Below are 17,518 nucleotides of genomic sequence, written 5' to 3' on the forward strand. Positions count from 1 at the left end.
GGGGTGGTGGTCTAAATCATGCTTTTTTTTCTGTGTCCGCATATGACGTGGTGGAAGCTTTCAATCGATTTATAAAACCCTTGTATTTTAAAAGCAACCTTTTTAAATCTGATTAATTGATTTCTCTGGTAAAGTCTCCACCAAATGAGTTTGTTAGCTATAATCTTTTAAAATGTTTAAATCCTTTTTAAAACTTAATAATTGTGGATGATGATTGTGATTTGTGAGTGATGGTATTTAAGCTTTTTGGTAAACTTTGTCGATCTCTGTCGAGATTTAAGTCAATAAAATTATTGTTGATGTGTAAATATAATGAATACTGATGGTTCGGTTTGTGCTTTGCCTCTTGGAGTCAAGCCAGATACCTGGCACACTCTTTGCATTTGTTGGCTCTGTCACTTCATGTATAACTCAAATTGTGTGGGATGAGCACACCTATTTAACAAGTTTTGCACTAATACAAACAAATTCTTGTGAAGCTTAGTGTGCTGCACCTTCAAATGTTTGCCTGGCACGTAATACAACTCGACTGAAGGCCGAGCTATTAAGTTAGGCTGGGACAAGGCGTGCACAACTATTACAATTATATTTCAAAAGCTCTCAGTTCATACAATAAATTAATCAACAGATGACCAGAGATATTTCAAGTTCATTTATCTTTTGAAGCAATCACTTTTCTATTAAACATAATTTACCATTATTAGCTGGGTCTTCAGTCGACTTCACGTATAACAACATAATTGGCCATATAGTACAAATTGTAAACTTCTATCTATATGTGTTTACTCATGGTAATGTCTTCAATGCATGGAGTAATTCCTTCATGTATTAAAGTGCCTTTTACAATGTATTGTATCCCATAAATGTCACTGGATGCAGTCATGTAATATAATTTATTAAAGGAAAGCATTGGCAAATGTTGATGAAATAAGCTTGTTTGAATTTCAGTGTCTTTTGCCACGATTTTGACACTTGCTGTGTGATTTGTGTGTGAGATCCTTTGGTGCAGTGGCACCAGGACCCAGAGCCAGAGGAGCCAACTCAACCATGATTTTTGCTGTATTTTATAATTCAAACAGCCACTGGGCCCATATTCTCCCCACTGATCTGCACTTCTCTTGGCTCAGAGATTTAAGCCAGGCCAACGGCTGATGCGGCGAAGTTGTTGACTTGCCCACCTCAAGTACACAGGCAGAGTTCAGTGGTGGAAGGGCGCCCCCTGGCCCCTGCGAGGCTGGCGCAGCGCACGCGTTTGACTTTAGGGTGAACTGTCGGTAGGGTGAACAGACGTCCAGATTTCCCCCGAAAGACCCGGTTTTCATACGAATGTCCCCACGCCTTTTCTAATTTTAAATACATGCCCGGTTTTTAGGACAAATGTTAACTTCTACTGAAAGAAAACTTGACGGTAATGCACGGCATTGCGTAATTATTAAATCCATGAACAATGAATAAGTTAAACTCCTTTATTCATATCAGCACGGCAGTACATCCATCCAGCTAAAGAGTGACTCTCAACTGACTCACTCACTGGCAAGATCTCCCTTGTTCCACACTAGAACATGGAACACCATATGAAGCATAATACAGCGCATGCCACAACATAGATACTTAAAGCTATATACACATATATTACAACATATCCCCCTCCTTTAAATCAAAACAAGAAAAGAAACTAAAATAAAATAGATAAAAGACACATAATAAAAGAAAGGTAAACTAAACATAATCATACAACTTCTTAGGAAAGTACTTTACACGGTCAGAAAATCTGGTCCTGGAACAACCAGAAACATTTTCCTTTACACCACCCGATTCACCCGAAGAACCAGCATCACATACATTGATACAATTTGATTCATCATGCACATCAATTGGAGAAATGCCCCTAACATTGAGAGGACACTTTGCAACTCTTCTAATATTCCAACTCTTCTAATATTCCAGACTTTCCCATCTTGAGTGGCAACTGAGTTCCTGAATACTCTCTTGATTTGAATAGCTTTACCAAACCTACTAGCTCCCTTACAGATGATTCCTGGTTTTAGAGTTCTCACCCATTCACCAACTCTAAAACTTGGTATCCGAGTTTTCCACTTCCTATCAAACCACAAACAAGTTTTTATTTGTTTGTTCTTTACCTTCGAAGCAATATCCTCGACACATTCATTACTCATAATTTGCTTCACACACTTATCTCGAAACCACCAAGGACAGATTTTAGAAGCTGGCTCTCTTCCTTTCAGCAATCTGAACGGACTAACTTCAGTTGTAGTGTGAGGAGTTATTCTGTATAACCATAATTTCTCTCTTACTGTATTCAACCAATCCTCCCCCTGCTTCATAGATTCTACTATAAAATCCTTCAATACTCTGTTAAACCTTTCAACCTGACCATTTTCATGCGGTCCATAAAGAGAAGTGAGGATATGTTTAATTCCACACTCCCTAACAAAAAATTTCATTTCTAATGAAGTAAATTGCACTCCATTGTCAGTAACAAGACAAGAAGGACAACCTTCCCGTGCAAAAACTTCTCTTAGAAAATTTAAAACAACATCAGTTGTAACTTTGTTCACAAATTTTACTTCCGGCCACTTAGAATGATAATCTACTAACACTAAAGCAAAATTAAACTTTTCCGGAAGCATGTTGAAAGGACCTGAAATATCAAATGCTAACCTTTGCCAATGCTCCTTTGGCCATTCAACCATCCTTAAAGGAGGAGTTTTAACACTGAGCATCCTTTCACTAGAAACACATTGTCAGGGGTGTGGAAATGTTTAAAAAAGCTACTTGGCCAAGGGACAAAATGTTACAGAAATCTACTTGCCCTCTGTAAATATCTGCTTGCACTACCTACTGTATAAATCACTAAGCTAGGTCTGCACAGAGAGCCTGCACTGCAATCAGTGCAACATATATGCAATACATATTTCAAACGCCAGTTCAATTATGCAGTGAATGGTGATGCATACTTATATGCAAATGTTGAACTGGCTAGTTGTACAGCATGTGTGAAGATGTCATTGTGCACTGCACCCTCGTATCAGCAGGTTTGTCTGTGACAGACTTTCATATGTAAAGAAATGATAATCTAAAGACAGAGTGCAGACTGGTAATTGACTAAATTTCTTGCTGTCTTTGGGGATGACTGTGTCGGAATACGAACCTGTAGGATAGAAGGGGTTTCTCCTTCGTATGGCCAACTCATAGCTCTCCTGCTTCAAAATTATGCAAGAGATGTTCTGATAAATATGTGGATGGGACTAACTGCACTTCTTGGCCAAGCTTATCAACTCTTCATGGAGCAGCAAAATCACGTAGCAGAGTTACTGTGGTTCACTTAGACCGTATCCACGATTCTAGTCAGAGTTTCTATACTTTTAATGGGGAAGTTAAATCAATTTCTCCTTTAACACTCCTGGGCAGGTGTAAGGTGGTTATATTATGGTGTTTGCAAGGCAACATCTGCACATTCTTCTCCCACACAGAAATCATATACAAAACTGGCAGTATCAGTGCAAGGTTCTCTTGCACAGTACCGGTGTTGTAATGGCGGAAGCAGCAGCGGAGGCTTCACTGATATGGAGAGGCAACTCTTCAGTGGATGTGCAAGTTTGTCTAACTCAGAACAAAAGTTATGTAGAACATATGACACACACTCAAACTTACATAGCAGCAAATAAAACTTAATTCCCTTCTCACGGCAAATGGAAGGACAGCTAAGTTAAAGAAACAGTCAATCTAGAAGTGGGGGGGCTAAGGATCATTGTGATGGAGGGATAGCGAGTCACTGGAAAGACTCAGCATTCCATGTCACACCTAGCAAGGACACCTGGGCTCAGTCACAGTAGAGTTGGAAACCCTTTCCTGCCCTGATGGATATTCAAGGCAAATTTGACTAATTAAGATTATTTATGCTTCAGCTGCCAGGGTGTCTAAATCCAATATTAACTGTTCAGCTGAACAAACATCCAGAAGTGCCACAACTTGTTTTTATTTTCTCTGTTATTGTGGTGTCTGACCATCATCTAACCCCTTCTGCAGACTGACTCACATCTAGTATTTCCCTGAAGGACCAAATAAAGCTGTAGGAGGAAGGGAGCAGGGGGTACACCAAAACCATACTTAGGGCACGGACCAAAGCACTGCACAAATGCCAACATGTCACAAGCCCATCTCTCCCTGCTTCCTAGCCCTAGCCATAAGAGGTGTAAAGGTCTTCAAATACACACGAACCATCATGTATAGTGCATTAGATACTTTAGCAATTAAGGAAAATCTACAACTCCTCTCAACCTGAACCTACCCACCACTTCAGACAAAATGGAAACGCACACCTTGCACTGACAACAAATAAAGTTAACACCCCTAATTAATAACTGGAACATAAAGCAATGTATACAGCACCTACTGCTGATGGTTGCAGGCAAAAGACCCTCCAGTAATTGCCCCACCCTTCATTACAGATAATACGTAAATACAATAACACACAAATGTGCTACTGTTTTTTTTCACACAGGGTCTTTAGCCAGAAACGGTTTCGGGGTAGATTGCTAAAATATAGATCTGTAGTAATCTAGGAACCAGTTAGGTCTTAATAAATGACAAACACACTTTGGGATTGAGTCTTTAGCTGGAGTGCTACTGCAACCAGATCACATCCCATATTTCCGGACGAAGGCAGAGAAAGAAGACATTAGGAATGTTGGAGCTCCATGCTAGAGTGCAGGTGAACTAAACAATTACACTTATGGTGGCAGCAAGGTGTGTGAACTCACTGAGCTATTTTTCTTGCTCATGCACCCTGTAATCCCATTCCTGAAGGTGCTCTGTTCTGCATTGTGAAGGATAAGTGATGGGGTGTAAAGGTTCTACGACCTGCACTTAAGAGTGCACAGCACAAGAATTATGCAGTAGGTGCACTCATAGGCAGTGCTATCTTACTGGTGTGTGTTCATCTCGCACACACCATAGACTGGTTCTTACCATCTCACCACTAGCCCAGATCTTAATAAGCTACTACATTTTAAAGTCGAAAGGGCCCAAGTTCAGAGCACAGCGTTTCTTTTCAGTTGAGAGGTAGACCAAGTCGTTGGGAACTGGCCGAAAAATCCTTGCACATGTGTGCATCAACTGCATATTTGTTTTAATTGGTGCAGAAGCTATGGGGTTGACGGGCCAGTACTCTGCTGCAGCACTAGATAAATAGAGTAGCCGTGCATCTGCACTTGCATTTCAGATACCGCCAGTGTCTGATGCACAAGGGTATCGGGGACATGCAGTTTAAGTGAAACTGCAATGCATGCCCTGGCTGCTTCAGAGACCGAGTCAGAGAGACAGCTGGGAAGTGTAGGCCCTGTGAAAACTGAATTTCGTGTTTGAGCACAACATAAAGCTTTTCATATATCCTTTATACCCATTCAGCAATGTAGAGGGTGCGGAGGGGGCCAGATCTCGGAGCACAGGGCCACACAGAGTTAAGGGGACGAGAAGACAAAAAAATGCAGGAACCTACATCCGATTCCTAGAATGAGGACGGTGCCAGAGCAAATTACAAAGGGCAGAGGGCGAAATGACAAGAATGAAAACCCCTCTCCTCCCTCACCCCCTCCCAAGTCTCTTACTACTGAATGCTGAAAGTGCGTTGCATTGAAGCAATGTTTTCCTGCTTTTTCATGTGCAGCTTTTCTGAGGCATTGAGATGCCCTGCATTTCATGACCTTCGGAAATGCGCAGACATTCTTTTTTTTCTTCTGCAGAGTGCCCCTAAGCCCACCCCCAGACTGAGATAACCAATAGTCTTAATTTAATATCATCCCGGACCCCCTCGAATAATAAAAATACACTCTAGACATCACCAATACCTCATACACAGACCCACTCATCTTAAACTATCCCAAAATACATGCACAGTCGCCCACACAACCATAAAGACCACAAAAAACATACTTTTGATACAGGCTTCAGTTTCACTGGCAAGGTACGTAGTCGTGTCAAAATTGTTAACTGCGTTCGAAAAAAACAGTCTAATCCTGAATTTCTCTTCAGGCAATTTGTGATCCTGACGAAACGAGTTGACCTCCCAGTTGACCTGCCAGTGTTTCCTGAAAACCATCGAAAAACAAGCCAAATGAGTCACAGTTCACACACAAAGTGACACACAGTCTCCCACGCTAACAGGTGGCAGGCATACACCTCTGGCAGAACATATCGATGTAACACACTCATGAAGGCTCACAGTAGACACCCACCTGCCTCGGGAGCATGCAACCTCACCATTAACATTGTTACAATCCCGGGCCTCACCGGTATTGGATACTCACTGTCAAGTCTCTTGCACGGCTGCGTCTTGGTGCTCTCGTCAAAGCACAGATTATTAGAAGTGGGGGGGGGGGGGGGGGGGGTGAGACACCCATTTGCAGCAGCTGGTACCTCAGGCCCCTCAGCGGTTAACTCACGTGCTGAAATGCTGAGTTGCTGACAGCGCTCAATTCATGTTTAAAAGACGCAGGGGCACAGATTGTTCCTGTGCCTGGTAACATGATTGCGACGCAGGAGAGGGGAGCGCGATCCGATGCTCATGACTGTCAGAGGCCTCGATAGGTTCTCTGAGTTTCTTTTGTGATTTCTGATTGGCTGTGCGCTCCTGAGTGCCCACAGCTCCGATATTTATTATTTACGCAATTTAATGTCTACTTGTCCGTCGGACAAACTAGACATTAAATCTTCTTGCCCATCATAAACATCAACATGGTTCGGGCGTCGGGCGATATGATTCCCCCACCCCTGATTGTTCACATTCCCTGACTACTCGATCAACTAATTTATCAACACCAGGCCACCAAAAAAAATTCCTAATGAGTCGTTTCATGGATGGAATCCCAGGATGTGTTTTATGAGCGATTTTAAGGATAACCTCTTGCATATCTTTTAGGGGAATGCACTTACAATTCTTAAACATGAAATTCCCTTCAATTTCCAGTTCACCTGCAACCTTGAACCAAGGTAATAACTCGGGTCTGATCAGATGTTTTTTTGGCCACCCTTCCAACACAAATTTTTTTATGTCTAACCAATCCTTGTCCTTATTGACACATTCTTCCCAAAAATTTTCACTAATATCCTGAAACTGTGCAGGCATAATGTCATTAATGTTAAGGACAAAATCAGTCTCTTTTACTACATTAACACCACTTGAAGTACATGGTAATCTTGAGAGAAAATCAGCTGTGACATTCTTTTTCCCTGGAATCATCTAAAAAAAAGAGTTTCCCAGGGACCAGAAAGGACTGGGTGTCAGATATTTATCAAAAAAGATTCCTTTCTGTGTATTACTCTTTTAGTTGGTGACCATGAGGCCTACACATTTAGATCAATAACCTTTGATTTTTGACTGTGACACTGGACAAATATTATTACTCCAGACTAGAATATACTTTTTGTTACTCTCAAAATTTATTTTTCATAGGAAATAAATACTACACAAATACATTTCATATGACAGTGGGACTTTTTAAAGCATATGAAATGTATTTGTGTAGTATTTAATTTGCAATTTTGAAAGTACATGATTTGAACTGTGTGTGATTCTGAGATAGATACCGTAATCCGGAATTGTTAGATAGCATATATAAGAGTGTACCAGAGCACCCAATCAGAGTATATATTGAATGCAATTTTAAAATATGATTTTATTGAATATGTGTTTTCCTATGAAAAATAAATTTTGAGAGTAACAAAAAGTATATTCTAGTCTGGAGTAATAATATTTGTCCAGTGTCACAGTCAAAAATCAAAGGTTATTGATCTAAATGTGTAGGCCTCATGGTCACCAACTAAAAGAGTAATACACAGAAAGGAATCTTTTTTTGATAAATTCTTTTTCCCTGGAACATATTCTGTCTTAAAATTATACTCTTGAAGCCTAGATGTAAGCCTAGCTATTCTAGCAGTTGAATTCCATCCACCTCCAGAAGACAGAATATTGACTAGCGGCTTGTGGTCTGTTCTTAACAAAAATGTTCCTCCCCAAACATACAACTTGTAATGTTCTATTGCCCACACGCACGCCAGTAGTTCTTTCTCAATAACTGCATACTTTCTTTCCGATTCATTGAGAGTTCTTGAAGCAAATGCCACATTCCATTCATCTTTACCGTACCTCTGCGAAAGTACACCTCCGATGCCATACAAACTGGCATCGACCGTGATGATGCACTCTTTTTTTACACAAAACGGCTTCAAAGTGGGTGCACGCACTATTTCCTGCTTGATATTTTCAAACGCCTTTTCCTGGTTACTACCCCAATTGTAATCAGTATTCTTCCTTAGTAATTCTCTCAGAGGTTCCATTTTGCTTGCAAAATTGCTTACAAATTTACTATAATACTCACACATCCCTGCGAAACTCAACAACTGTTCCTTGTTTTTTGGGGATGGAGCATTGATGATGGCATCCACATTGGATTTCTTTGGTACCACCCCATCACCTGAGAGAGTGTGACCTAGATACTCTACTGTTTTCCTGTACAACTTTCACTTGCTTTCCTTAAGCGTAAGCCCATTTTTCTCCAACCTACTGCATACCTCTTCAAGATGAACCTTGTGTTCTTCCTCATTTTTAGAAAATACCAAAATGTTGTCCTGAAAACATTTCACAAAAACATCAATATCTCTGAATATTCTAAACATCGCCCTTTGAAAAACCCGATGCAGCTGAAGCCAAACCAAACGGCATCCTGGTGTAACGATACAGGCCTTGTGGGGTAATAAATGCCGTAAGGTTCTTTGACTCTTCAGACAGACAAATTTGATGATACGCAGACCTTAGATCTAATGTAGAAAATACCTTCGCTCCCTCTAACATTGATACCACTTCATTTATATTCGGAAGAGGATGACAATCAATCACAATGTTTGAATTTAAAGACCTCAAATCAACACACACCCTCAAATTTTTGTCTGCTTTACGTACTAAAACCTTGGGAGAAACCCACTCCGAAGACTCAATTTCCTCAATGATGCCTTCCTCTGTAAGTTGCTTCAACATTTCTCTAAGCTCTTCTCTAACATTGATGGGTACACCTCTCAATCTTTGTACTACAGGACGTGCCTGAGGTTTTAAAACTATTTTGTGTTCAAAATCTTTAAGCTTTCCCAGCTTCTCACTGAAGACATTTTTATACTTGTTTACCAAATTTTTCACTTTCTCATTATTATCCAATACTGCCACTTTTCCGTTCGAGCCTTGATCTCCTAACATGACTGGTTCTGCTGCTCGTGCGTTTAACATTATACCCAGTTTCCACTGGTCACGCCATCCTAGCACATTTACTCCTTTTATAGCAATGTACAATTTGATCACTGCACATCTACCCTTAAACCACAAGTTAACACTGAAATACCCTTCCATATTGATCCTTGTACCATCAAAGCTCTCTGCAATAACATCATTTGCATGTAACTTTTCCCCAACACTTACCTTCTTAAGCTTTTCTTCAAAATATTCTTTAGATATTATTGTCCATGGCGATCCTGAATCAGCCATGAGCAGTAATTCCACACCCCACACCTTGACCTTGCATTTGGGAGACTCCAGAACAATCTCCTTTCCCTCACTTGCACCCTTATTCACAATTGAAACAACAAAACCTCTCTCGCACTCTTTATTGACATCAGTTCCTTCCCTTCCTGTCTTACTGTTAATAACTTAATTGCCACAAATAGTTGAAATTGACCGAGAAGTAGATGTAGGGGCAGGACTCGAAAAATCATAGAAAATGCACTAGACCTGCAGGTCTAGTAACCTACAAAATCTCCTGGACCAAACTGAAATGCACTTGACCTCTAATCTGAAAGCTGAGCAAATGTGACATGTTAACAAGATTTTAAAGCATTTTTATTGCTCATTTACTTTGTGAGCAATAAAGATGCCTTTAAATCTTGCTATCTTGTCACATTTCCCCTGTTTTCAGAGGCAGAGGTCAAGTGTCAGTTTGTATTCCTACTCGCCAGTAAGGGCGAGTAGGACCTAAAAATAGCTCGTCCTGAATTAATCTGACTCGCAAATGCGAGCGGTCGAGTGAATTTTTCGAGCCCTGTGTAGGGGGAATACTCCTTCTAAATTCTCTGCAAACCATACTAAAATGACCCCATCTTCCACATTTCCTGCACTCTCTGTTAATAGCAGGACATCCTTTAAATGATGCTAAATGTGTTTTGCTTCCGCATCTAAAACACATGTTTTGACCACCCTGGTTCACATTGCTCCTGAATGTATTTCCATTGTTGTACCTGTTACTTATATATTTTTTTTGTGCTACCGCCTGCATGTTGTTTTGACCTTGCGCACTACTTCTAGTGCTATTCTTTATGGCACATACTTCTTCCACACTTTCACTCTTTTTAGTATTCTGCCTGACTGTCCGCATCCAACTTTCAGACTGTTCTACTGCTTTTGCATTAGCAATTGCTTCTGTCAAGCTTGGATCACCCATAACCCACAAGTTCTCTTGAAACTTCTTGTTCCTCAGATGTACAATTATCTGATCCCTTATCATCTCATCTGCCATCATACCAAATTTACAATGCACACATAAAGCTCTTAACGCCGTCAAAAAGTGATCGAACGATTCTTCCTCCTTTTGCGCCCTCGTATAAAACTTAAATCTGTTTAGTGCAATGCTTCTAGCAGGTTTGAACCTCTTTTCTAGTCTCTGTAACGCCTCACTGTACACATTAAGATTCTCCTCTCGTACTTGGGTGTCACTTGTGGTAGTGCTCTGAAAATGTCTTGTCCTTCCGACCCTAGACAATGCAGTAGAATGCTTTTTTTTCTTTCCGCACCCATGCACTCTCCATCAATCGCCTTCATATACGTCAAAAACTCTTCTTTCCACCTTGACCATGGTAGAGGTGGGTCTCACTTATTCTGTAAAAACTTTCCCGGGGGATCAAACTGCATCTTTATTTTATTTTTTTTATTTATGTGCTGTCTTTGTTCTGTTCTCCTTAAGTAGGGCTTCTCTTAGTAATATACTACAAATGCGAAAATGTTATGCCAACCATTTATCTCTCTGTCTTTGCTTATCGAAAGTACTCCTTCTCTTAAAAACTATTTTTGCGGGATAAGCTTTTCCACTTTTTACTTCCTTTTTTTTTGCTAAATATATTTCCTTTATAAACAATTCGACCAGCTTCCCTTAAGCAATGAAAAAAAATATGCTTTCCTTAGCATTCACAGAGATACTCCTTGTCTTCCAAACCAGTGTGCTTCAAATTCAAAGAAACAAGAAAAAAAATGTCCCCACCTTCTTTATACAGTCCCAGCTCTTCACTCTCTTTTCCTCTTATTTCCACACTTCTCCCTCAAAACTAAATTCGCCGTTGCTTACTAGTATCAATTATGCTCCCGCACCCTTTGCGCCTCACTTCCGTGTCGCGTACTGACGCGCAACAACACCCTTGTTGGCCTCCGTAGCTTGGCAACACAAATGCGTCATAACGCTCCGCGCATCACCGCGCGTTCTGCGTAATGACGTTCTCCACTCGTCAGCATACCTTCCTCTTTCTCGTTCCAAGGCAGCAGTGCTGGAATACTTAGCTCGTCCTCGTTCCACTGCGGTGCTAGGATACCTAGCTCGTTTCTCGTGGCTGTTCTTCCAAGAAGACGGTAACTTTGTTTACTTTCAAGGTTTTCTTCTCGCACTGTTTGTCTCTTGCTTCCTTTTCAGTAAAAAAAAATAATCACACGCGCCGATCTTCCTTTCTCTTTGACATCGCTCTGCTCGACTTCCTTCAACACAGACTTCTTTTTTTTTTATTTTTATTTCCTCTATCTGCTCGATCCGCTTCCTCTTCTTTTCCCGTGGATTCTCTTACTCTCCGTTCCCGTGCTTCACCTGACTGGAGAGATTTTCAGCTCGTCGCCAATATTAAATCCATGAACAATGAATAAGTTAAACTCCTTTATTCATATCAGCACGGCTGTACATCCATCCAGCTAAAGAGTGACTCTCAACTGACTCACTCACTGGCAAGATCTCCCTTGTTCCACACTAGAACATGGAACACCATATGAAGCATAATACAGCGCATGCCACAACATAGATACTTAAAGCTATATACACATATATTACAACAGTAATTTATCGTTTTGTTTCAGGCAGAACAGAAGGTCACCTACGTGCTCCTGCTCCCAGCAGAGTGGAGTCGGAAGGAGGACAGGGGCCCCAGGGTGGAGGTCCTGCCTTAGCTAATGTTGTTATTGTAAACGTGTTTACATCTGACCTCCTCCTTCGCTATCTGAAAGCAAAAGATACTTTAGTAATTTCAGACAATTCTGCTTTGCAGGAAGATATTTATATTTACAATGTTACGCAAACACCGGGACAGGTCAGCTATACCTTGATCGCTGTCAGACTTTAGTCCTACTTCTATGTCTGGCCTGTCACGTTTTTTACTTCTCAGTATCAGGTCATTCTAAATGTCAATGTTAACGGCTGATAGCGGTGGCCGCTGTCTCGGGGCTCGTGAGCAGCGCCCCTCCCACCGCGGCTTGCCTGTCGTAGACGTTAGGAGAGACTGCCTGTTGGCTCGAGCCGTGCAGCTGACGTGACGTGCTGGCTCGTCACTGCAGAGCAACACGTGTATTTGTTGTGAGCACGCCGACTCCGCCCCTAAAACCTTCACTACAACCAAACTGCCATCTATTGCGCAGCTCGCGCACTCAGCTGCTTCTGGTGCCTGGCCTGTCACTGTTCAGGTTTCACCGCTTGTGCCCTGAGCTCCCCTCCTAGTGATCGGCAGGCTTGGGTGTGTATGCGACAGCTGATTGCCGCCCCTCCCCCTGTACAAACGCGCCCACGTCCTCCCATCAGCTGGGCTGGCAGTGCCCGCACTGAAACGCCCTGTCCGCGGGCTCGGCCGCGTTCCCAGCCCCGGCTCACTCTAATTTTAGGGGTGGGACTGTGCCTGTAACCACCTGCCTTCATTGCCCAAGCTGACGAGGCAAAGCGCCTGTATTTCTGCTAGGGAATCCTAGCGGCCCTCGGTACCTGTGAGAAGATGAGGCTTTGACGTCTGAGTCCATAACTCTGGGACTGGGAAAGATACCACCTGGACGTGCACGTCGGAGAGCACCGGGCCCGTGGGGCCGTGTCAGTTACACCTTCAGCCCGGAGTGTTTACCGCTTGGTACTGTCAAGCTTCAAGTGCCAGTCTTTGGTATTTTTAAGAGCTACCACCGATACTTGTCTTCAGGACTTAAATCGAGGGAGTACAGGCTTTTCCCAGTGAGACTCTGAACACTTTAGGAGCCGCGCCCCCTTTCCTGTATAGGAATGTGATATTGATGAAAAGGATTACGTTAGTGCCCATTACCTAGGTTGGAAACCCTGGGATAAGGTGAGTCCGGGCACTATGTTTTTATTAATAGATCGGGTTTTTCGGTGGCTTCTGTTTTTTCCATACTAATAACTGCTCGTCTTACTTCAACTCGATCTCTTGAGCTAAAGTACCAGGATACAATGTTTGCTAAAATAATAGAAAAAATGAAACATTTTTTCCAAATTCTTTTCATAGAGTTTTCCAAAAATATAGAAATACAAGGTAGTGGTTTTATATCGTCCAAGCAAACGTCCGCAGCCTTTCCGATTAAACAGTCCATTAACACTTTCGAGCTATGTGGCACAAACCTGTGCAAACCGTGTACATTTCCTCTTCCCTTCTATCCAAATCAAACAACTACCGGGCAGTTGCCAAACTAATAGAGGAGGGCGAGCTACGGAAGGCTCGAGCCAGATGCCGGTTCAGCATGAGTTCCTCTTAGAGACACAACCCAAAAGCGAAGAGTTTTCATTTTAGTTATGCTTGCCCTTCCTCCCACTCCCCATGCTATAACTTTATACGCCAAGGATTAAAGAAAAACATTAACCTTTGATGCAAAACGGGAGAGAGAAAGAGATGGACATCTAGTGGCTGAACTGCATTAAGTGAAACCAGAAAACATGGGATAAATCACAGCTTCCACTCGACCATATTTTGTGCTCCTAGGCAAATATTTTCTTTTTCCGAACCTATGCTTCCTGCTTTTTTTATTCTTGCATACAAGTGCACCTTCAAATTCGTGAGTTCAGGATTGTACAAAAATCTCTTGTGTGTGATATAATGGAATATAATGTTGCTCCAGTATAATAATAATCTAGACCTCAAATAGGTTGCACACGGCAAGGGAATTAGCCTCTTAGTTGACTTAATGACATTGTCATCAAGGCAGGGGGAGCATGATTGTTTCTAAGTTCACATTTAAAAACTATTGCTTGATAACGCCTATCAATGGAGCACTATGATCTTATGTACTAAGATGAACAATCCTATATGTTATAGGAAATACACTTTAAAAAAAATGGAACTACTTTACCTTATTTTATATGATGTTTGTTGCACAATTTATATGCCAAACACTGTTATAGCTGAGCTCTGGTTCTGTTCCCCCTGTTAATTTGTTAGCTCGCCCACCCTAGTGACAGGACATCCTTTCTGCATATATGCTTGAAGGTCCTCTTGTTTTATTGACTTGTTTGACAAGCTCCGTGAGGGAACAGTTTGAGTGTGAGATTAATTGATCGGAGCGGTGTCCTCCATTATATTTGGTACCCATTGTGAGAAGCCGGCCTGGTATATGATGTCCACTTATGTAAGTGAGCACCTTGCACCAGTTCAGACAACCCTTATGGTGATTTAAGAGGTCTCAGACAACCTTAGAAAGCTATCCAAGTGGTAGCTGTGGATAGCAGTCTTCAGGCTTAGTCATGAAGGAGTGTAAAGCAGCTTGTTTTACGAGAATGCAATTTTATAGTATAGATTAAATGAAAAAGAACCACACAAAGTATTTATAAAAATATGTATTTATTGTATAACACTATCTAGTATGTTACAGTATCTCCCACACGGAGATAGACTCAAAGCTCACAATACCTTAGCAAAGAAATCACAGTACATAGCACAAATACACAGTGGGCCCCAGGGGGGACCAAACCATATACTAAGTGAAGTATGAGAACCACGACTCTAGTAAAGACAATAACGAGGGGATGTAGAATTGCTGGGGACCCACCAACCACCCAAGGTAAGTAGATAGGGACCCCACGCAGAGCGTGTGCAGTGTGTGAATACAACTGCGTGCTCCGTACAAGTCTATGTGCAAGTCATGGTTGGATTTTTAAAGATTAGGGACCCTTTCCAGTGGACCCTGAAGAAACCCAGTGGAAGAGCCACACCACCAGTGGCTACCATGGTACTCAAGTTACCTATCCCAGGGAAGCTAGGTGCATAGGTGTGCAGTGGCGTCGGAAACCGCAGTCTAACCCAATGGAGGACTTCAGGAAAGTGCCGCTGCTGTTAGAGGAGAAAGTGTCTGGAGTAATCCAAACGTGGATTCTTGAAGAGGAGTACCAGAAAGCAGAGGGGACAGTGTCTGTATCTCTCAGGGGTGACCAGGAGACGTGGAAGATGGATGCCCTCCGATGTCTGGTACTTCATGTAAGATGACGGTGACCGTGACTCTGCAGCTGCGAAGACCAGGCGATGCTGAGGACAACCAGGACCCGGGTACGAGCTGTCCCACGAAGGATGTCGAGTGCCGAGGTGTCGGAGTCCAGCAGGAGCACCAACAAGCCTTGGCAAATGCAACCCGGCAGGAAGTCAAGAAGTTGAACAGTTGGGACCAGCAAAGTCCAGGAGACTCGCCGTAAGCAGGGGAGTCGGGGCAGACCTGCGCAATCGGGAGCCCAAGGAAAACAAAGATGACCCTCAAATGGACCCACAGGCCAGAAGCACAGGAGTTGCGAGAGGACCTCAGGCAGCTCACCGAAAGATGTAGGCCACAATGCACACAATGCAGTGTGGCCGAAGATTCTGGTCACTGGTGGTGCTTGAGGTTGGGGCTACTTGGAGCCCAAAGATATTCTTGCAACAATGTCATCAAGCCTTTGCAACTGCAAAGGGGACTCAATACTCAGGGGTTCCGTAATTGCAACTCCCACGAGGACTACTGGCCTCAAACTTGGTGAGAGGGTAGAACGGCCTCGATAGCTGGGGAAAATCACCACCGGTGTTGCAGAGCCCACGGAGTCCGGAGGAGCTCAGGATCTGCAGACTGATTGACTTAGATGAGGTGCCTGCGAATGCAGGGGAGTGACTCCTTCACTCTAAGGGAGATTACTTCAGTAGTCCTTGATGCTTCACAGGCCTTGGAAGGTTCCTGTATGATGCACAGACGATGCAGCAGACTGGGAGGGAGACGAAGTCTGGCCCAAACGAAGTCCAGAGTGTCCAGACGGTAGAAGTGCAGTGGTTTCAATTCTGAATGTTATCCCACAATGAATCTAGGGACCTACATCCAGGTAAGCCCTGAAGTACCCTAAGGAAAGGGTTGGGACGATTCAGTGGACACTCCCAGGGCAGGGGGTGTTTACTCCCATGTCCTTTGTCCAGTTTCGCGCCAGAGTAGCAGCCATGGCTCCTAGGGCTGGTTTGAACTGGAGTATCCACAGGGACACCAAATGTGCCCCTCATGTAGACTTTCACGCGCTGGCAAGGGCACCCACCCAGCGCTAATATACTAAATCCTGTCTGGGAGGTGGTCACACCTCCCTGTGACAGGATGCCTATTGTTCTACCTTCCCCTGCTCGTGCTTGGCTTAGCAGCAGGAGGGCAGAAATGTGTCTCTGGTCGGCAGCAACCATTGTGTGCTTTCCGTGACTAGAAGGCTGGTACCGGGAACACTGAGAGCCTAATGGAGGGCTTTTCTATTGCTTGGAATCATACCTACCACACCGTTTACGGAGTGGGCGGTATGATTCCAACATGTTTGATCCCAAACATGATAGGATTCGTTGCAGCCGTTTTCAAGATAGTCATCACATGATTACGCAGTGCCCCTCTATATAGTATATGGTTGAACAGCCACAAGTCCTGGAACAATCCGATAGGATCCAAAGAAAGCAGGTACGGACCACTTCGTGGAGATAGTATTCTTTTTATTGATGGTGCAAATTAAAGTGCATAGTGCATTCTCAAGCAAGTGCTCAGCTCAGCCTGACGCGTTTCGACTGCCCACGGCAGTCTTGATCACATAGTATATGGTTGCTGTACAGACAACCCAGAAGAATGGACTCCGTAGGCTGCAGGGGTGTCCTGCTCATACAGGGGCACCCTCTCACTTCGAACAAAGTACCCTGCCTTCAGGATTGTAAAGGCCTGCTATAGTGGTGACTTATATGTTTTAAGTGCAGTGACCTTAGATATAGTAAACCTATATCTTTAGTAAGTGGTGCATGCACCAGCGTACACAGCCTGCAATGGCAGGCCTGTAGTTCCATTTTGAATGGTCGCTCATGGGTGGCATAATACATGCTGCAGCCAATGGGAGACCTTTGGGGTGCCTATGCCCTGGGTACATGGGTACCATATACTAGGGACTTACAAGGGTACCCCAGTATCCAATCTGGG

At 43.0% G+C, this 17,518-nt stretch overlaps 1 protein-coding gene across 6 annotated transcripts in view; it reads left to right on the forward strand.

Annotated features, from left to right (window-relative positions):
* The window catches only part of HAGH (hydroxyacylglutathione hydrolase), a 710,899-nt gene that overhangs the window by 82,671 nt on the left and 610,710 nt on the right, over positions 1-17,518 (forward strand). Inside the window, exon 1 of one of the 6 annotated variants that reach the window (XM_085629367.1) lies at positions 12,674-13,410. The exons of 4 other annotated variants lie outside the window; for them this stretch is intronic. The gene's annotated coding sequence lies outside the window, so the exon portion shown is untranslated. Of the gene's footprint in view, positions 1-12,673; positions 13,411-17,518 lie in introns of those variants that run through there. One more of the 6 variants, XM_085629366.1, reaches the window with a different exon arrangement.

This window comes from Triturus cristatus, chromosome 10 (genome assembly GCF_964204655.1).
Source record: "Triturus cristatus chromosome 10, aTriCri1.1, whole genome shotgun sequence".
Lineage (NCBI taxonomy): Eukaryota > Metazoa > Chordata > Amphibia > Caudata > Salamandridae > Triturus > Triturus cristatus.